Source organism: Aquarana catesbeiana, linkage group LG02, assembly GCF_042186555.1.
Source record: "Aquarana catesbeiana isolate 2022-GZ linkage group LG02, ASM4218655v1, whole genome shotgun sequence".
NCBI classification, from domain to species: domain Eukaryota; kingdom Metazoa; phylum Chordata; class Amphibia; order Anura; family Ranidae; genus Aquarana; species Aquarana catesbeiana.
In genome coordinates, this window is record NC_133325.1 from 524,985,242 (window position 1) to 525,008,268 (window position 23,027).

General features: G+C 42.1%; 1 protein-coding gene and 1 pseudogene across 4 annotated transcripts in view; one reads left to right on the top strand and one right to left on the bottom strand.

Moving 5' to 3' along the window:
- PIK3C2B (phosphatidylinositol-4-phosphate 3-kinase catalytic subunit type 2 beta) overlaps positions 1 to 23,027 on the top strand; it is a 1,217,858-nt gene that overhangs the window by 1,005,599 nt on the left and 189,232 nt on the right. The gene's annotated exons all lie outside the window — the stretch shown is intronic.
- LOC141128506 (posterior protein-like) lies at positions 10,878 to 12,494 on the bottom strand (annotated as a pseudogene).

The following is a 23,027-nucleotide window of genomic DNA, read 5'->3' on the forward strand; positions in this document are numbered from 1 at the left end:
CCCACCACTTCTGCAGTGCCCGTACTTCCCCCATTCACATCCCCAACCAAATGCAGTCGGCTGCATGAGAGGCATTTTTATGTCCTCCCGAGTACTGCAGAGTCAGACCTGATCCCTGTGATCGCTAACAGTTTTTTTGGTAGCGTTTTGGTGAACTGGCAAGCACCAGCAGCCTAGTAGACCCCGGTCATAGTCAAACCAGCACTGCAGTAACACTTGGTGACATGGCGAGTCCCATAAGTGCAGTTCAAGCTGGTGAGGTGACAAGCACGAGTAGTGTCCCGCTGCCACCAAGAAGAAGACAAACAGGTCTGTCGTGCCCATAGTGCCCTTCCTGCTGCATTCGCCAATCCTAATTGGGAACCCACCACTTCTGCAGTGCCCGTACTTCCCCCATTCACATCCCCAACCAAATGCAGTCGGCTGCATGAGAGGCATTTTTATGTCCTCCCGAGTACTGCAGAGTCAGACCTGATCCCTGTGATCGCTAACAGTTTTTTTGGTAGCGTTTTGGTGAACTGGCAAGCACCAGCAGCCTAGTAGACCCCGGTCATAGTCAAACCAGCACTGCAGTAACACTTGGTGACATGGCGAGTCCCATAAGTGCAGTTCAAGCTGGTGAGGTGACAAGCACGAGTAGTGTCCCGCTGCCACCAAGAAGAAGACAAACAGGTCTGTCGTGCCCATAGTGCCCTTCCTGCTGCATTCGCCAATCCTAATTGGGAACCCACCACTTCTGCAGCGCCCGTACTTCCCCCATTCACATCCCCAACCAAATGCAGTCGGCTGCATGAGAGGCATTTTTATGTCCTCCCGAGTACCCCTACCCAGCAAACCCCCCCAAAAAAGATGTCGTGTCTGCAGCAAGCGCGGATATAGGCGTGACACCCGCTATTATTGTCCCTTCTGTCCTGACAATCCTGGTCTTTGCATTGGTGAATGTTTTGAACGCTACCATACACATTAGAGTATTAGCGTAGGGTACAGCATTGCACAGACTAGGCGCACTTTCACAGGGTCTCCCAAGATGCCATCGCATTTTGAGAGACCCGAACCTGGAACCGGTTACAGTTATAAAAGTTAGTTATAAAAAAAAGTGTAAAAAAAAAAAAAAAAAATATATATATATATATATATATATATATATATATATATATATATATATATATACACACATACACAATAAAAAAAAAGTTGTCGTTTTATTGTTCTCTCTCTATTCTCTCTCTATTGTTCTGCTCTTTTTTACTGTATTCTATTCTGCAATGTTTTATTGTTATTATGTTTTATCATGTTTGTTTTTCAGGTATGCAATTTTTTATACTTTACCGTTTACTGTGTTTTATTGTTAACCATTTTTTTGTCTTCAGGTACGCCATTCACGACTTTGAGTGGTTATACCAGAATGATGTCTGCAGGTTTAGGTATCATCTTGGTATCATTCTTTTCAGCCAGCGGTCGGCTTTCATGTAAAAGCAATCCTAGCGACTAATTAGCCTCTAGACTGCTTTTACAAGCAGTGGGAGGGAATGAACCCCCCCCCACCGTCTTCCGTGTTTTTCTCTGGCTCTCCTGTCTCAACAGGGAACCTGAGAATACAGCCGGTGATTCAGCCAGCTGACCATAGAGCTGATCAGAGACCAGAGTGGTTCCAAACATCTCTATGGCCTAAGAAACCGGAAGCTACGAGCATTTCATGACTTAGATTTCGCCGGATGTAAACAGCGCCATTGGGAAATTAGGAAAGCATTTTATCACACCGATCTTGGTGTGGTCAGATGCTTTGAGGGCAGAGGAGAGATCTAGGGTCTAATAGACCCCATTTTTTCAAAAAAGAGTACCTGTCACTACCTATTGATTTCATAGAGGATATTTACATTCCCTGAGATAACAATAAAAATGATTCAAAAAAAAAATGAAAGGAACAGTTCAAAAATAAGATAAAAAAGCAAAAAAATAATAAAGAAAAAAAAAAGCACCCCTGTCCCCCCCTGCTCTCGCGCAAAGGCGAAAGCAAGCGTCGGTCTGGCGTCAAATGTAAACAGCAATTGCACCATGCATGTGAGGTGTCACCGCGAACGTCAGATCGAGGGCAGTAATTTTAGCAGTAGACCTCCTCTGTAAATCTAAAGTGGTAACCTGTAAAGGCTTTTAAAAATGTATTTAGTTTGTCGCCACTGCACGTTTGTGCGCAATTTTAAAGCATGTCATGTTTGGTATCCATGTACTCGGCCTAAGATCATCTTTTTTATCTCATCAAACATTTGGGCAATATAGTGTGTTTTAGTGCATTAAAATTTTTAAAAGTGTGTTTTTTCCCCAAAAAATGCATTTGAAAAATCGCTGCGCAAATACTGAGTGAAAAAAAAAAAATGAAACACCCACCATTTTAATCTGTAGGGCATTTGCTTTAAAAAACTATATAATGTTTGGGGGTTCAAAGTAATTTTCTTGCAAAAAAAAAAAAATTTTTTCATGTAAACAAAAAGTGTCAGAAAGGGCTTTGTCTTCTAAATGTTGTGCATAAAATGCCAGGACAGTTCAAAACCCCCCCAAATGACCCCATTTTGGAAAGTAGACACTCCAAGCTATTTGCTGAGAGGCATGTCGAGTCCATTGAATATTTTATATTGTGACACAAGTTGCGGGAAAGAGACACATTTTTTTTTTTTTTTTTGCACAAAGTTATCACTAAATGATATATTGCTCAAACATGCCATGGGAATATGTGAAATTACACCCCAAAATACATTCTGTTGCTTCTCCTGAGTACGGGGATACCACATGTGTGAGACTTTTTGGGAGCCTAGCGGCGTACGGGACCCCGAAAACCAAGCACTGCCTTCAGGCTTTCTAAGGGCGTAAATTTTTGATTTCACTCTTCACTGCCTGTCACAGTTTCAGAGGCCATGGAATGCCCAGGTGGCACAAAACCCCCCCAAATGACCCCATTTTGGAAAGTAGACACCCCAAGCTATTTGCTGAGAGGTATAGTGAGTATTTTGCAGACCTCACTTTTTGTCACAAAGTTTTGAAAATGGAAAAAAGAAAAAAAAAATGTTTTTCCTGTCTTTCTTCATTTTCAAAAACAAATGAGAGCTGCAAAATACTCACCATGGCTCTCAGCAAATAGCTTGGGGTGTCTACTTTCCAAAATGGGGTCATTTGGGGGGGTTTTGTGCCACCTGGGCATTCCATGGCCTTCAAAACTGTGATAGGCAGTGAAGAGTGAAATCAAAAGTTTACACCCTTAGAAATCCTGAAGGAGGTGATTGGTTTTCGGGGCCCCATACGCAGCTATGCTCCCAAAAAGTCCCACACATGTGGTATCCCCGTACTCAGAAGAAGCAGCTAAATGTATTTTGGGGTGCAATTCCACATATGCCCATGGCTTGTGTGAGCAATATATCATTTAGTGACAACTTTGTGCAAAAAAAAAAATTTGTCACTTTCCCGCAACTTGTGTCAAAATATAAAATATTCCATGGACTCAACATGCCTCTCAGCAAATAGCTTGGGGTGTCTACTTTCCAAAATGGGGTCATTTGGGGGGGGGTTTGTGCCATCTGGGCGTTTTATGGCCTTCAAAACTGTGATAGGTAGTGAGGAGTGAAATCAAAAATTTACGCCCTTAGAAATCCTGAAGGCGGTGATTGGTTTTCGGGGCCCCGTACGCCGCTAGGCTCCCAAAAAGTCCCACACATGTGGTATCCCCGTACTCAGGAGAAGCAGCTGAATGTATTTTGGGGTGCAATTCCACATATGCCCATGGCCTGGGTGAGCAATATATCATTTAGTGACAACTTTTTGTAAATTTTTTTTTGTCATTATTCAATCACTTGGGCACAAAAAAAAAATATTCAATGGGCTCAACATGCCTCTCAGCAATTTCCTTGGGGTGTCTACTTTCCAAAATGGGGTCATTTGGGGGGGTTTTGTACTGTCCTGCCATTTTAGCACCTCAAGAAATGACATAGGCAGTCATAAACTAAAAGCTGTGTAAATTCCAGAAAATGTACCCTAGTTTGTAGACGCTATAACTTTTGCGCAAACTAATAAATATACGCTTATTGACATTTTTTTTTACCAAAGACATGTGGCCGAATACATTTTGGCCTAAATGTATGACTAAAAATATCATTTTTTTTCAAAATTTTCGGTCTTTTTCCGTTTATAGCGCAAAAAATAAAAACGGCAGAGGTGATCAAAAACCATCAAAAGAAAGCTCTATTTGTGTGAAGAAAAGGACGCAAATTTCGTTTGGGTACAGCATTGCATGACCGCGCAATTAGCAGTTAAAGCGACGCAGTGCCAAATTGGAAAAAGTCCTCTGGTCCTTATGCAGCATAATGGTCCGGGGCTAAAGTGGTTAAATATAAATTGTTATTTTCAGTGAGCTTTTTTTAAAGTCCCTGACTAAGAGATTCATTGAAACCTCTAAGGCTACGTTTACAGTTGCAATCTGCAGTGGGTGGCAATGTTAACGACACTCCAAACGCAGGTTAGAACCACAGTGTGTTTGCCTGCACTGGATTGCATGGTACAAAAGTACCATGCGATCCAGGTGCAATGCATTTCCAAAAGTAGTGTATGCACTACTTTTGGTGTGATGCGGTGCAATTTGAGCCCATTCATAATCATTGGGCTGGAACTGCACCACACTGAATCACATGCAAATTGCACAGGAATGCGCAGTTTGTTCCTGTGCAATTCATAATGTGAACTCATGGCTAAATGCACTTATGCTGTTGAATGTCGAATGGAGTTGGATTTCTCTAATTTCGCCTTCAATAACAGGTACCTTGGGCCAAGTGTTGTTGAAGGGGTTTTGAACTTTGGTAGGGTAATAGCTCTGTGCATCAATTGCTCTGCCAGTTGTGCCTTATAGGTGCTCTCTGGTAAAGAGTGCTAGCACCCCACCAGGTACATCACCCCTTGAAGACACCCAGCCTTGCAGCCAAAAAGTCACTTAATGACCAGTAAGGTACTGCTGTCCTGTTAAATTCTTGCTTGTACAACAGGGTCTCAGGAGTAGCCTGCTTTTTTACTGCTCTGATATGATAGTGGTTTCGGGCTTTGTTATGTCCTTATATCACCAACAGTCCCAAATCTGAAAAAAAGGAAATGGTGACCTCAAGCCGAAAACTGTATTTCGCTCACCAAAAAAAAAAAAATAGACCTCAAAGACTTTAGGAGCCACCCGGCATGTTTTCTCTGAGGTCTGAAGCCTTGAAATTTTGCATTCTACATATAGGAATGTAACATTAACCCTTATAGGAAACTAATGTCACTTGGCAATAAAGCAACTCACATCCCATTTCAACATTAAAACTAAGGGAAAATAAGCTTTAAACTTGTAAATCCAGCATGTCTCACAGTTTGAAATTTCTCTTTTTTGGTAAAACCCCTTCAGTACAGACTTTAACATAAAATGTTTTATTAAAGGTTTGTCCAAGAAAGTACAGCTCACAGTAGTACAAAAAATAGTAGCAAATGGTACAGTGGAAATCACAGTACAAATCTCATATGCAGAACTGATTCATCTTAACATACAGAGCATAATTGATCAAGGGAGATCACTGAATAGGACAGTACTTATCTTTATTCACATACGATAGTACACAGAAATTGAGAGCAAATGTGATTACAGTCAAATACAACACTGTTACAATATAATCTGAGGAAAGGGAAGGATGGGGGGGGTTAAAAGGAGGAGAGGACAATAGAAAGGGGGATGTAGAGGAGGTAACAGAAGAAGGGACAGGCAGGGGGAAGGAAAGGTGAAATAAAAGAAAGGGAGGGGATGGGGAGAAGGAAGATCCGCAAGCTCTCAAAAACTCCATCTAATTTCTGTCCATATGCATCTATCCAGGCAGACCACACCTTGTTAAATTTCCTGGGACAAATCCTACTTTCTTAGGTTATTTTATAGAGGAGAGAATCAATCTAATGGTCTTTCTCCATGTAGCCACGAGACTTGGGGGCTTCTAGCACAGTAAAATTTCCCTTCTTGCATAAAACAAAGCATAGTTGAGAAAAAGCTTAGTATACTGATCCGCCTCCATATGGCCTAACAGTAGAAAAAGCAGGTCAGGACATACTACCAAATCACATAATTGACTAAGTTCAGGACGGGACCACACTCTATGTATAAAAGTATTAGCGGAAGCAGCACACCTCATACACAGGGGATCGACTTGGGGATAGATATTGGCTAGGTCCTGGGGGTGTAATAAACCCTGAATTTTAGCTGTATGAACCAATCTTTGGCTGAGACCATAGAGGTCACATAGGTGGAGAGACAGTCTAGATATTGGAGCGTCATCGCCTAAAGGTATTAGTGGACTTAGTCTCATAAGCCATTGAGAGACGAAAATGCAGGGAGAATAAGGGCTTCCCCATCACCCGTGAGGCAATAAGGCGTTCAATCGGGTCAGACTCCAACACAATAGGCCCAGGGAATTGTGCGCAGAGTGCATGTTTCAATTGCCCATACCGAAACACCATGGATCTCGGTGGGGAGTATTCCTGTCTCAAAGTGGTATCCACTTTGGATCTCCTCCCATCTAAGATGACATGCTTTAATGTCGTTACTCCTTGAGGCGTCCACAATTGCAGATCAGGGATTGAGTAGAGATGAGGGAGCGAGGGATTACCCCACAAGGGGAGATGTGGGGAAAAGGTGGAGTATGTTCTGTATATACTTCAGGCCTGGGTCCACACTCAGAGTCCCCTTCATAGGCCCAGTTACGGATGGATAGTCGCGACGCCGGAGCCGATGCGCGTGCCCGGTGGTCATGATGACCGCTGGGCACCCGCGATCGCTCCACACAGAAACAGAACGGAGATCTGTCAATGTAAACAGACAGATCTCCGTGCTTTCAGGGGTGAGGAGAGCGATCTGTTGTTCATACTATGTGTGAACAACGATCGTTCTCCTCACTCAGGCAGTCCCAGCCCCCCACAATTAGAATAATTCCCTAGGTAACACAGTTAACCCCTCGATCGCCCCCTACTGTTAACCTCTTCCCTGTCAGTGCATTTTTATAGCACTGATCGCTGTATAAATGCCAGTGGTCTCAAAAATGTGTCAAAAGTGTCCGATCTGTCCGCCATAATGTTGCAGTCCCGATAAAAATCGCTGATCGCCACCATTACTAGTAAAAAAAAAATAAAATAATAATAGAAATGCCATAAATCATTCCCCTATATTGTAGACACTATAACTTTTGCGCAAACCAATCACTATACGCTTATTGCGATTTTTATTACCAAAAATATGTAGAAGAATACATATCGGCCTAAACTGAGGAAAACATTTGCTTTTTTAAAAAAAATGGGGATATTTATTATAGCAAAAAGTACAAAATATTGTGTTTTCTTTCAAAATTGTCAGTCTTTTTGTTTATAGTGCAAAAAAACAAAAAACTGCAGAGATGAACAAATGCCACCAAAAGAAAGCTCTATTTGTGGGAAAAAATGGACATCAATTTTTTTTGGGTACAACATTGCACGGCCACGCAATTGTCAATTAAAGCGACGCAGTGCCGTATTATTGCAAAAAATGGCCTGGTCATTCAGCAGCCAAATCTTCCGGGGCCGAAGTGGTTAAAGACTAAGTTGCTCAGGGCCACATGTGAACTAGTAGGACTGCCTCCAATGTCACTGCTGGGATAACCTCTAACGCACTGGGATCAGCACGGCTGCCCAATAATATAGCTGAAAATTTGGCAGAGCCAAACCACCATGAGAAAAGGGTAGCTGCAAGGTCGATTTAGCCAGCTGAGAGGTCTGCTCAGCCCAGACAAAAGACACCACCAAGCTATCCAATTTATGAAAAATCAACTTGGGGATAAATATTCGGGGTATTGCAAAAAAAGAATAGAAACTTAGGTAAGAAAATTTTCAATAAATTCACCTGACTTCCAGGGGGTGCACCTGCGTGCAAACCGAGACAACAAAGGGGAAACCAGCTTCTCCAGGTAAACGCCATGGTAGCCCCTACCGGAATCCCCAGATGGGTAAACTCACCTACACATTGAAGCGGTGTGTGGGTATCGATGCCTGGGACAGAGGGGTGTAACAGAAAAAGTACTGACTCCCAGTTGACCCGAATCCTCAAAAAATGCCCATGATCACTGTATTGAGACGATTAGGCAAGATTTTAGAGAGGGGGCTTCACATCCGCATTCAGCAGAGAAATGGGGTGATAAGAGCAGCACAGGTCAGGGTTCTAACCTGGCTTCGGAATCACTGCATGAAGTAACTGCTGCAATATACAAACTACTATTAACTTGTCTATTCCCATAGTTAGCTAGTTTATAAAACCCTGCTAGGCACAATGATATAAGATTAGTTATGAAAACACACACACTGCTGCTAGTAAAAACAGTATCTTATTTATTTCCCAAGAAATTAGGAAAGCTAACACAAAGTATTAAAAAATAATACAATATCACAAAGCTTACAATCAGAACATATAATACAAGAATATCAAAGATACTTATCACAAGGTCCTCCGTGAGGCTTTGTAGCATCGGCTAGGCCTTAGATGACCAAGAGAGGGCCATCGCCATGAGGCTTAGGCTCAAGCCATGATCCAAAGGGGAAGGGTCTATTTCTCTTCCTTGCTCAGTCTTTTATACTTCGATCATACACTATTCAAACCCAACCCCGTTGCCATCCCATCTAGACTTTTGACAAATCACAGTATTTATGGGGCAGTCCTTCTCAACAGATTATATTACTGTCTGTGCTGCTGTACTTTGACTTACAGGGGCAGCATTGCCCCTGTCAATCTTTAGGTGCCTGTTGATCCTTTGATCTTTGTCACCCATAGTCATCAATCATCCTGTCAGCCATGGCCCCTTTCAAGTTTGCATTATAACAATAGACAGTCCAGAGCCAAGAGCTGTGAAACGACATTCCAGACCACCTCCAGGAAATCAACTGCTTGGTTGTATCAACAAGAAAGAAACCCTTTTAAAACCATGGAATTGCAAGGATTAGCCTGGGTGATCTTTGGGAATAGGAAACAGATATGTAACAGATTTAGGACAGATCCAGTTCAAACTCTGGATAATAAATATGACACAAGACCATGTTGCTATCCAACATAAGCTGCTTTGCGCCTAAAGGGCGCATACCACCCTTCTTCAGACACGGATCCTATGGAACAGTTCAATATGGTCTTAATGGGTTGTGCTTCCCAACATGAGCCGCTTTGCCACTGAGTGACACACCACCATCATTCTTCAGCGACAGCTTCCATGTCACCATCCTTTATCTTCGGTATCTTCTCCCTTTCCGGTATCTTCAGGATGGGGTGCAGTACAGGCAAGGGGTGTCCATTCACTCCCCATTCACCAGCACACAGTCAGAGCAACATAATAACCAGCTTTCAGATACAGAGTCTCGAGGAGGGCCTTACTCACCCATATTATTAACCTATAACACACATTTATCACACTATACCATAACAAAACCCATTACCATAATATATACATATATATGTGTCCCATCCAATTACGTCTCCCGCTTCCAACCTCCTATAACTCTTTACTATAAATATGGGCCAGGATTAGGTAGGCTGTCTCACAGTGGTCTTTCCTACAGCAACTTGGCATTTCTGTCCTGTACCATCACACTCTCTACCAACCTCTCAACATGGTTGACAAAATTTGGAGCCACTTTAACCTGGGTGTTTATGTGACTTTGTTGAATGTTATTAAGGATGCCACCAATCTATGAGTGACAAAGCCCCACTTAATCTTTGGCTGAGAGTTTGTTCCTCAGGATACCGATGTCCACTCCACTAACAACTCCCATCCCAGCTCCTATTCCCCCCAATATAGTGCTGAATACATCCCTCCTCTTCTGGTTACTCCTCAGAAATAAGCGCCCTGCATGAACCTCATCCTGTGTCTGCACATCTCTGGGAGCAAGCCACTGGTACAATGACCGCACTTGATTCAGTGTATACTCAGCACATATAGGGTAATAGGTTTTTATCAACCACTGTGAGATGTTGCAGTGCCATGTGGTGAAGGAATACTGTACCCTGGTAGCCAGTGTTTTGTTTCCTTTATCTAACGGAGCATGCTCCTGTGTGTATTCACTGGCATTACCTGTGCAGGGTTTCAACCTCTCAGGTGAGACATCAACCAGGCGTGTCTCCCCCATGTGCAGTTCTGGTGTCCCACATGTCCAGTAACTGAGAGCTTTCAGGTGGACTAAACTTAATAATTTTTCCACCTGAACAAAACAAAAATAGAAATGAATGAACAAATAACAAAAATTAAAAATGGAAAGAAAAAAAAAATCTAAATTCAAAAAAATTAAACAAAAAAAATTCAAAATCTGGCCATTATCACACAAAAACAACATGACAAGACAACCACCATAAACAATGACAAACACTCAACTTTTAATTAAAGACATCCATGGACTTTTCTCCTGAGAAGAGTAAGTGCTCATTTTGATCTGAAAGCCAATTAGTTAATGGGAAAAACAAAACATCTGTACCTCATGACAACATTTGTAACTCTTTAATCCATTAATGTTGACTATTGTTTATTTATTTTTTCATTGTTTGCAACCAATTACTAATTAATAAGCTCATTGTACCATGTGATAATCGATTATGCATTTACAATAACCTAACCCCTGTTCTGCTAAATTTGCCCACTGTTCACTTTGAAGGACCTGCAAACACAACACAAACATTAGTATCCAAACCAGTTTAACTTCTTCCCTGGTCTCTGGAAAAGGAACACAAAGACAGTGATTACACACAATTATCATGACAATTGGCTTTTTAAGTCCCCCAAGCCTTTTCCCATTAATTGTAATGCTAGGGGAACAATTGCCATGTTTTCCTATACTAAGCAGGCAGTATTGGTAAACTTTGCCATATTACTCAGGAAAAATGGCAATGCAATTTGCGTCCAACTACATACAAGCCAGAATGGTAGATTAGCCCAGGGGGCAAATATTGTTATGTTCATCCAGTCTTGTTGCTGGCTGTGTTTAGGGTGTGGGCTGTCATTTATCATCTCTACTTCAGGACTGTCTGTTCTGTCCCAGCTGCTATCTTTCATATCAGGCCTTTGCGCTATGCTGTCCCTGTCCTGGGTGGGGGTTTTCATTTCAGATACCTGTATTTCTGGGGTTTCTTGCTCCATGCTAGCAATGTTAAGGGCTTTACATCTCTGTGCACGTCCATTCCATTTAGAACGTCTGAACTCTCTCTGCCTTCCTGTACCTCTGCTTATTACGGATACATCTACCTACGTCCCGTACTCCCTTTCACTGGACTCTTGACAGAAGTCTTGCAGGATATTGACAAAATTTTGGTAGGACCTAGCATTTCTCAGAGCCATTCTAGTGGGATAGCTTACATAACACTTATTAGCCATTGAGTATATGAAACTTGCATCATCCTCCAATAAGTCAGGACAGTTGAACACTTTCGTATATAATGCAAGATACTCACTGCAGAACAATATTGGGTCATCTCCTCTCCTAAATTTCATTTGTTGTAAATCACTCATATTATTATCACGACTGTCCACAATACGCTGCAACTCTTTCCTCCGTACCTCTGCATCTGCTAAGTTATCATTAACCTGTGCCGATAACTGGCCAACCAAAGGTCCTGGTAGCCATGCTTTTAGAAGAGAGCATGCATCCTCGTTACTCAAATAGAATTTAAGCACTAGAGCCTCAAATTTATTGGACAGACTAACTGGTGATTCCAGGGTGTTAAATTCACCCAGAATCTGGCACAAAGCAAGTCTCTCTTGGATTGTAATCAAACTGTGATTCTGATTCGCAGCTATAGGTGCAATAGCTGACTGTGTTTCATCATGTTCCTTTTCCTCATTGACTGTGCAGATATTGGCCAATTGACATGTTCCTTTGTGCTCATTGAGCGATACTATACATTGCTCTTTAGTAAGAAGCTGGGAGTGTGCATTTGCTAATTTCCTTTCTAAAGACATAACTCTTCCATCTCTGACAACTTTATTCGCAATGATTCTAAAAGTTTGCTCCTCATATCACAGTCCATGCTGCACCTCTGAAGCTGTTCTTGTAGCTTACTGTTTCTGCCTGACAAACTGCCTGCTTTTGCCCGCAATTCATCCATCTCACTACTGGAGGTTGCAATCTTTAGAAGGTTTTCACTGATTTTCTCTATGTCCTCCCCAAGACGTCTCATCTCTGCTTCCCACTTCCCCCCCATTTGCTCAGATCTAAATTTAATTCTGAGCAACACTGCAATTTCATTTGCCAACCTCTCTTTCTTCACTTTTTTTTTTAGCTATTTACCCAATAATCTGCTATTATGTTGCTGACACTGAGACAATAGTACATTACACTGGCTTTTAAGAGGTTCATTTGCACATGAATGATAACTGGCAGAGGCGTACTTTTTAACATATGTATACACAAGTTCCATTTCACAACTATACAATACACACAATACACAATTCTATTTGTACTTAGTACAAATACTTTGTACTCTAGTGTAACGTTCCAACACTGCACTGAGTAATAAACCAAACTCAATTATCGTTTGCTGTTAAAACTCACGAAAAAAAAAAGAATCACGCTTCTAGCATTCAATATTCTTCATTCATTACCACTTTTACCGGATATCATTCAAAACAATTAAACTTTTGCATATCAATAGAAAAGACTCGCCACACTTACAGCCCTTCCGGTCTCTGTGGCATTATCAGCTGCCTTGTATCTGAGCACTTCTGTCCTGTAGGTTCTATGCGGCTTTTAGGATTACCACATGCTTTCTGGGGTGCCAATTGAAGTAACTCAACACTGCATCACTAATAGAATCAGGAAGCGAAGCAGATTCCAACGCCTGTACAAGCAATGAGTGGAGACGTGGAAGCAATTTCTACATAATTTTACCCAGACCCTGCCAGAAAGACAATACAGGGCTGTCCTGTAATATTGCCCCCTAGACACTGGATCCTGCATTTAACATGTATCCATGCATTCTGTGCAATGCATTTAGTTAGCCACAGGGTGCTCTACAGAGGGAAGGGCCATCCATCTAAAGGAACAAGGTCCCTGAAGACCCCTTACAGAGGTATGCCTACCGGATATGTGAAGTTTGCTGCATAGAGCTCTTAACTTTCTGCCTATCACCCTGATTGAAAATGACTACTGTAAGGACTATTTAAATAGAAGCCTATGTGTGCTGTTCTGGTCCCCTAGGGGTGGTGGCAGGAAAGAATCACTTTGTTTAAATTTGCCTCCATTTTTTTTTTCCTGGGCTTCAGTTTCCTTCTAGGTCAGGCTCACTACACACCATTTTGGGACATTCACACTAATGGCTCAGCTTCTCCTGCCTTCTCAAGCACTTGCAGTCCTCTGGGATATGTGTTCATGGCTAAGTGCTGCCTTCAGTAATGTTCACAGGTGGTCTTAACCCCTCCTGCCCTAAATTGTATTGTGAGTACACCTAGGGCCATGGTGGATCATAGGCACAAGGAGGGAAGGTGTTCCCTTCCTCTAAGGCTCCTGAGGATGTCAGTGTGGACCACAGCCCCCAACCTGAGTTGCCGTTGTCCTCAGGGGCCTTTTTAACCCCTTCTGGGGTGGCTTACACTTCTTGTTTGTCGAGGGAGACATTTTCTGCTATCATGTTAGAATTTACTGTGCCTTGAAAAGGTATTCATACCCCTAGAAATTTTCCACATTTTGTCATGTTACAACAAAAACATAAATGTATTTTATTGGGATTTTGTGTGATAGACCAACACAAAGTGGCACATTATTGTGAAGTGGAAGGAAAAAAATAAATGGTTTTCAACATTTTTTACAAATATCTGAAAAGTGTGGCGTATATTTGTATTCAGCCCCCCTGAATCAATACTTTGTAGAACCACCTTTCGCTGCAATTACAGCTGCAAGTCTTTTTGGGGATGTCTCTACCAGCTTTGCACATCTAGAGAGTGACATTTTTGCCCATTCTTCTTTGTAAAATAGCTCAAGCTCTCTGGTTGGATGGAGAGCGTCTGTGAACAGCAATTTTCAAGTCTTGCCACAGATTCTTAATTGAATTTAGGTCTGGACTTTGACTGGGCCATCCTAACACATGAATATGCTTTGATCTAAACCGTTCCATTGTATTGCTGGCTGTATGTGTAGGGTCGTTGTCCTGCTGGAAGGTCAACCTCCGTCCCAGTCTCAAGTCTTTTGCAGACTCTAACAAGTTTTTCTTCTAAGATTGCCCTGAATTTGGCTCCATCCATCTTCTCTACAACTCTGGCCAGCTTCCCTGTCACTGCTGAAGAAAACCATCCCAACAACATGATGCTGCCACCACCATGTTTCATGGTGGGGATGGTGTGTTCAGGGTGATGTGCTGTGTTCGTTTTCTGCCACACATACTGTAGCATTTTGCTTTTAGGCCAAAATGTTCAATTTTGGTCTCATCTGACCAGAGCATCTTTTTCCACATGTTTGCGGTGTCCCCCATGTGACTTTTCGCAAACTGCAAACGGGACTTTCTTTCAACAATGGCTTTCTTCTTGCCACTCTAACATAAAGGCCTGGTTTGTGGAGTGCACGACTAATAGTTGTCCTGTGGACAGATTCTCCCACCTGAGCTGTGGCATTCTGCAGCTTCTTCAGAGTTACCATGGGCCTCTTGGCTGCTTCTCTGATTAATGCTCTCCTTACCTGGCCTGTCAGTTTAACCCCGAACCATTTGGCTGGCCAAAGACCAGAGCACTTTTTGCGATTCGGCACTGCTTCGCTTTAACTGACCTGGCGACCTGGCTTCCAAACAAAATTGACGTTCTTTTTTTCCCACTAATAGAGCTTTCTTTTGGTGGTATTTGATCACCTCTGCGGTTTTTATTTTTTGCGCTTTAAACAAAAAAAGTGACAATTTTGAAAAAAAAAGCAATATTTTTTTACTTTTTGCTATAATAAATATCCCCAAAAGATATATAAAAAAATCATTTTTTTTCCTCAGTTTAGGCCAATATGTATTCTTTTACATATTTTTGGTAAAAAAAAAAACGCAATAAGCATTTGATTGGTTTGCGCAAAAGTTATAGCGTCTACAAAATAGGGGATAGTTTTATGGCATTTTTATTAATATTTTTTTTTTTTACTAGTAATGGCGGCGATCAGCATTTTTTATCGTGACTGCGACATTATGGCAGACAGATCGGACACTTTTGGCGCTATTTTGGGACCATTCACATTTATACAGCGATCAGTGCAATTAAAAATGCATTGATTACTCTGTAAATGTGTGGCATTGAAGGGGTTAACCACTAGGTGGCGCTGTAGGGGTTAAGTGTGTCCTAGGGAGTGATTCTAACTGGGGGGGGGCGCTATGTGTGGCACGACACTGATCACCGCTCCTGATTGCAGGGAGCTGTGATCAGTGACAGTATCACTAGGCAGAATGGGGAAATGCTTGTTTACATTAGCATTTGCCCATTCTTCCTCTCCGTGAGACGATCACGGGTATCCCCGCGGACATCGAGCCCGTGATCGCGCTCAATGAAGCTCCCGGTGGGTGCACGCCCGCAAGCCACCTCTTGAAGGGCAACGTACAGGTACGTTAATCTGCCTTACGTGCCCTTCTGCCGCAGTATATCTGCATGAGGCGGTCGGGAAGCGATTTAGTGGACCATATGCTCCAATTTCAGATGATGGATTGAACAGTGCTCCGTGAGATGTTCAAAGCTTGGGATATTTTTTTAAATACCTAACCCTGCTTTAAACTTTTCCACAACTTTATCCCTGACCTGTTTGGTGTGTTCCTTGGCCTTCTTGATGATGTCTGTTCACTAAGATTCTCTAACAAACCTCTGAGGGCTTCACGGAACAGCTGTATTTTATACTGAGATGAAATTGAGTGACTTCTGAAGGCAATTGGTTCCACTAGATTTTAGTTAGGGGTATTAGAGTAAAGGGGGCTGAATACAAGGGCACACCATACTTTTCAGATATTTATTTGTAAAAAAAAAATTGAAAACCATTTATCATTTTCCTGCCACTTAACAATGATGTGCTACTTTGTGTTGGTCTATCAAATAGAATCCCAATAAAATACATTTACGTTTTTGGTTGCAACATGACAAATTAACACTATGAACACTTTTTCAAGGCACTGTATGTGTCCATTTTTGGCCTTGTTTTGAGTCCTCGGTCCACATGGGTCACACATGGGCCCTCTTTACCTCTCTCCCAAGGTCTGTCTCTAATCTTCCTCTAGAAGCAGCTACTGGTTTTCATTCAGATATAGAGTATGGGAATGATGCTTTTTTAGTTCTTAAGGACTAAGCACACGAGGAGAGCCAGAATGCTGACCTGCCTCTGCCAAACTTTTGGGACTCCATTTCAGGTCGTTATTGATTGTGCTTTGACGTAAAGCTTCTTGCACCAACCTTGCCAAAGCCTTGACTTGCTAAAAATGTCTTGGCCTGCTAAAACCTTCCCTGTACACTCACTGTTACATTACATCTTGTACAGTGACTGGCTTCCACCTTAGTGGGTCTTCACTCTTCACAGTTTGCTTAGCAATGTCCTATTAAAGAGAAAAAGAAGTGGGCTGTCCTTGTTGTGGACCCAGTCATTTCCTATCTCAGTAAGACTGTATCTGTCCCTGTTGAGGCTATCCCAATGTTCAAGGACCCCATGGATAAAAGATTGGAAGCTCTTTTTGAAGCTTTGTTGCATCTCACAGACCCAGCCATGTAACCTTCTGTTGCTGCCAAGGATATCTGCCAAGGTCTGAACCAAGACTCAAAATTCTGGTTCTATACAGAGGGATCCTTATGTCCTCCAACATCTGGAGCTCCTATCTGTGACCCTGCTCTACTGTGTTGACAGGCCAGTAGATTTGGTGCAAGAAGTCTCTCTTGAGGATGCCATTCACAGGAGGCAGTCTAATGAGCAAGATTATTGCAGCCTAACATTCTGACAGTATGGGACGGGCAGGCATGGGCCTCTGGACATCTGCCTGACCCCCAAAACTAGACTTGCCTTGACCTGTATAACAAGACTGGCACTAAATAAGAGGAACATTTTCCCCCCGATAGTCTGGAAGTTTTTCACGATGGATGACAGCCTGTCGGCCTGGGAGGAGTCCTCGATACTTGATCCTTTCAGTGCAAGGGACTTTGTTGGTAGAGGAAGCTTTTCTATTAATTATTGTTCTGAAACTCGGGGCAATTCAATTATCCCCTCAACATTGGACCTCTCCTCATGGAGATCATCAATTGACCAGGATTCAGTTATACAATGCAACAGTGTTTGATTATATCAACCATCTGGCAGGTACTGGAAGACAAGCAGATCTAATTCTCAATTATGTGGGAAGTCATGTTTTAGCCCTGTCTGCTGTGCACATCCTGAGCATGGCAAATTGTCAGGCAAACTTCCTCAGTCATCAATGTCTGGCTTTCAAAGAGTGTTTTCTTAAACCTAAGATGTTTCTAGACCTCTGTCGTAGGTGGGGGATGCTAAACATTGACGCCCTGACCAGATTCAGCAACAAACATGGCAGGTTTGTTTCCAGGTCCAGGGATCTTCTGGCCTTCGCCGTGGATTCCATGATGACTCAATGGAATTCATTTTACCCTATTTATACCTTTCCTTCTCTAAAACTCCTTACTCATCTGCTTTTCAAGATCAAGCTGGAAGGCATCCTGGTGATTCTCATCACAACTTTTAAGGGCTAGGAAGTTGACTTCTCGAAAAGTCTACCGTCGAACCTGAAAAGTGTATTTCTTCTGGTGTGATACCAGGTATTTCCATCCCAGGAATTACTCCTTGGGGCAAATCTTTTCTCCAGTCTAGTCTGGATCAACATCAGGCCTTGAGTATCATCAAGTGTCAAATCTGAGCCCTAGCATCTTTTTTCAGAGATCACTTCTGACTCTGATGTGGAGGCCTTTGTGCAGGGCACTTCACACATTTTCCCCCTGTACCTATAGGTACATAGTAAGTTTGAATAAAGACACCGGTCCATTTAGTTCAACGTGTGTGTGTGTCTGTACATGGTGCCAGCTAAGAAACACATCTTAATTTTTTTTTTTTTAGTTTATCTACTCTCCCTGCTGACACCACCAACCATTGAAAGTTACATTCCTTACTGCTCACATCCTTACTGAACTCCTTATGCAGTTAAGATTAAAGCACTTCTCATCTCACTTCATTGTGTGGCTGCATGTCGTCTTCTAGAGTCCTTAGATTAAATAGTCTTCTCCAAATGTTACAAGGACTATTTAAAGATGTGTCCTGTTGTGAAGTTATTGCCCTGCTTAGCTTTGCTTCATCGGCAAATATTGAGCTTAAACTATTTATTCCAACCTCTATATTGTTTATGAACAAGTTAAACAGAATTGGTCCCAGAATAGCATAGTACAGAATAACAGGAACCCCTCAAGAACACGGAATGAGTCTTTTTTTTAGGATTCACAGAAATGAGCAACAGCGGCAACAAAAAAATAACTGGCACTGTGGGTCAATATGTAGTGATACTCAACCAAGTCTTAGCCTCACTTTTTGTCCCACTGAAAAAGTGGATGAGTTTGAAACTATGATAGAATGGAAGGATGTGACAGTGAAAGATTTCAGTGAGTTAAAGGACTTCATGCAATTTCTAGAGGAGAATGAGGGGTCAGACAGCTATGTAGGGAGTTTGGTTTCCCAACCTGATATATCAGTGGTGGAAGATAGTACATTGGAAAGTACATTAAATTGTGGGTTAAAAAGAAATTTGACAAGTTCACCCCATTACAAACAATACTAATACCTTTTTAATCCAAGTTTGTAAGGCAATTGAGCATTTACCAGTCTGGACCTCTATTCCAAGTATTTGGTCTCCATTGCAATACCAGACTAAAGAATTTGAGCTCCAACAAAAATATCATAATTAAGTCCTCAGATAAGGGTGAGAATGTTTTAATACTGGGTAAGGAGCAATATAGATCTATGTGCCTGGATAGCCTTAAAAATCATGAATGGTAGGTATAAGGCAATTTTAGAAAAACTAGCTCTTTAACAAAGAGTTTTTACAGCTTGCCCTGGATGCATATCATCAGACTGTTTTCAGATGAGGATACCTATGAATTAATTTTGTTCAAGTTCCCTAGAACTCCACCTTTTACACATTGCCAAAGACTCAAAAGTTTAAAGCATCCCCCTGGGAGGCCAATAGTATCTAGTAGCGGTATCCAGACTGAGATGGCAAGTCATTGCCTTCATACATCCAGGTTATGCCAGATTTATTGAAATGGCTTGATAGCATTGAGCTACCACCTGGTACATTCTTATTGGCTATTGACATTGAGGTATTATACAGTAGTATCCCGCATGCTGTGGGAATTCAAGTAGCGCTGAGCTTCCTGAAGGAAAGGGGACAGGCTTCCTGGCCATACAGTAGGTTTATCCTGGTGTTATTGAAACACATCCTTACAAGGAACTTGTTTACATTTGGGGCCTGCTACCTCCGGGTACAGGGTGTGGCTGTGGTTATATGCTGCACACCCTCATATGCCAACGTATACATTAGGGGTGGGAACGTACAATATTCTCTGAGGAAAAATATATGGCTTTGGCCATTCATTTTACTTTGGTATCGATACATAAATGACATGATCATGTTTTAGACTGGAATTGTCATGTTTTGGACTGGAACAGTTGACTGAGTTCATGTCTACCCTCATTATGCTGAGTGATGGTAGGCAAATCACTTTTCTGGATATTGAGATATTTATACAGGATGGGGCACTCTAAGGACCACCTTATGTCACAAATCTACGACATAGAACACGATTTTGCATGCGTGACGTTCACACCCTAGGTCATTGGTGCAGATCATTCCCTACAATCAATATCTTAGACTTATGCTCTGATGAAACTCATTTTGAACAGGAAGCAGATGCTTTGAGAGGCTGATTGCTGAAAAGATGATACTCACAGACCACATTTAAAAAGGCTTTATAGAGCTAAGCATTAAACCAGACAGGAAAAAAACAGTGCAGTCAGATATAGTTCTAATTATCACTACTTATTGTAGACAACATGCCCAGGTCCAAGGAATCTTAAAAGAAAAACAAAATACTGTACCTACTGACAGATCTCATTATCAAAAGGTATGTCAATGAGAGACTTGATAGTAGCTGTAGGCGTGCACGCTTTATTTTAAACAGATTATTTAAGAGTATTTTTCAGGATAGTGAAATTACCTTGACACAGGGATTAGGGAGTGGTACTCAAATGTAAGTTTTGTGGATGGATTTTGGAGAATCAGACCTTGACTCTCGCAGATGGTACAGCATATGCCTTGAAACATCTTATAAATTGTCAGACCAAAGGGGTGGTGTACATAATGTTCTGCAGAGGCAGTGATTTTTATACTGGGAAAAACAAACATTGCTTTTGGCTCAGAATCAAGGACCACATCTATTATATTAAAAACTGTATATTATCTACCCCTTTTGGGAAGCATGTTGGCATGTACCATAATTACAATACTGATGTGATCAGATTTGATGCCCTTGATAGGGTATTTGAGGTCCTGCGAGGGGGGGGAAACACCTTGTAACAGGGAGCAAGATGGATTTGCCCAACTAAAAGCAACCTTACCCCCAGGGGCTCATTGATACGTTACAAACAGCTGTTTGTCTGATTTTTGGTTCCCTATGTAGGGGGTAAATACATTATTCCCAGCGCAGCTCACATGTTCTTGCAGAATGGCTGTGAATGTAGATGGGTGCTGCAGTGACCACCAGCTGGAAACCAAAGACAGGCAGAGCAAAAGTATATCACTAGCACATTACAGATATCCAGAACAGGTCTAGAGCTTTATTCAGAAATCACATCATAACATCTGAAGCAAAATTTTGGAGTCATGCTGGACCCCCTCATCATGCATGTGACAAAGTGCAATATAGAAAGCAAACTATTTAAAAAAGCATCCACCAATTGGTGTACCCAGAATTGGCTCAGAGCCACCCCCTGAGGGCATAATGACTTCATAAGTATGCCGTAAGCACATAGTTTAAAAACAATACATACCTGTCAGGCATCATAATAATGGCACAGCTTGTTAGTATGCCTTTTTATCTTATTATGCAGCCACCCAGGTTTAACTGTTGTTTTATGCCATTGTTTAATATGTCGTAAAACATTCCCTGTGAAAGGAGAGGGGTCGTCTTCTCCTCCTTAAAGCAGAGTTCCACCCAAAGTGGAACTTCCGCGTTAAGGCCTCCTCCCCGGTTCCTGTTTGTGAAACTGGGCTTTTGGGGAGGAAGGGGGACAGGTACCTGCTCCCACTTCTGATTGTCTAAGGTGACCGGAAGCAGAAGTTCTCCTTCTCGAAATATTCTGTGACACATGACAGGTTCTAGAAGACTTCGGGACCAGTCACAGAGTGCTACGGGAGGAGGAGAACACGGCTGAGTTGAGTGCACCGCTGGATCGTGGGACAGGTGAGTGTGTGTTCATTAAAAGTCAGCAGCTACAGTTGTTGTAGCTGCTGACTGTTAATAAACAAATGACTGGAACTCAACTTTAAGGTAAAGGGGGCCTATAACATACCCTACAATGAATTTACTGTTTGTTTTGTCCCTTTGGAGCTCCAGCCACAAAGGCTTCAAAGTAATATGTATCTAAAACACTCCCACTTTTCTTCAGTGTTCCATCCCTGGTAGAGAAGCCAACCTGCACAGACTCTGTGAACCCAGACAGCAGTGATGTCAGATGGAATGAATTGCTGCAGCTAGAGGACAGGCTCAGGTTCTGTCAGACCACACACACCCACACACTGTGCATAGCAGGAAACTCTCATGGATGATGTCACGTACTGCCAGAAGGTAGGCAGGTGTGGCAAAGTGTTTAAGTACCTCCTTTTTTTTTTTTGTCAAGCCTCTTGCCAGAAGAGGATTCTCTACCAGAGATTGATATTTACATGCTTTTTCATGTGAGTGGCCAATTTGTTTTGGCCTTTGAAACGCATTCCTAATTGGCTACAGAGTCCGTGGCCTCTGACAGCTCCTTTCTCTAGTCTCCTGTGGCAGTTCTCTTGTTTGCCCAGACCACTGGCTTCCACAGCACTCCTGTCATCTCAGTCGGGACTGGACTCTGCACTGGCGGCTCCACATGAATCTTTATTTTAACATACACTGTTGAATAAATCTTGCTACACCATTGGTGGCTTGGCGCCTCTTTCTCCCCTTCCCCTTCATGTCTGCTGTAGAGCCAGCAAATAACTGCAAAGTCAGCCCAGTTTTCCATGAACCCAAAACCCTCGTCTTAACACCAGTTTCCCAGCCACTTTTTCTATAATATAGCAAGTCCCTAAAATAATTTTTAAAGATACTCTGTCTTCCTCTAACTTTGTCATTTGTACCAATATCATAGTACAGGTAGTGCAGAGCTAAAATAAGTCCAAAATAAAAACAAAAAAATATATATAATAAAATGGTAATGAAAGAGACAATCGGTGCAGTCTTCCATGATGAACTACAAATAAAAACATGCAGGTGACTTCATGGGAAAAACCTCCACCAGAGTAGAAGATGGCCGCTCACCTCACTAAATGGACCCTTTGATTATAGAGGGTCTCATATGCCTTCCCACTTGGGGTATCGAATGATGAAATCAGCACATATATCCTAGATAGTCTCCTCTTGGGTGGATGGAGTAATCAGCACTGTCCACTCCAGAGTCACATATGGTAAGGAAATAAAAGGCAATACATAGTGCTCTCCGCATATATAACATTTCATTAAAATAGAATAAAAACTCACAAGAGTAGCACTTAGACCAAAGTGCTAGGCGATACAGCATGTAAACATACAATCAGCTATGGCTGTGGGTGACGTCATGTCAGTCCATACGCGTTACGTCTCATGTAGGCGGGACTTCGTCAGCGGATGCGGAAATTACGTTACTACCTGATTTAAATAGTGTGACATAACCATGGCAACCCCACAACCCATCATCTGTCGTGCCATCGCGTCCATTGA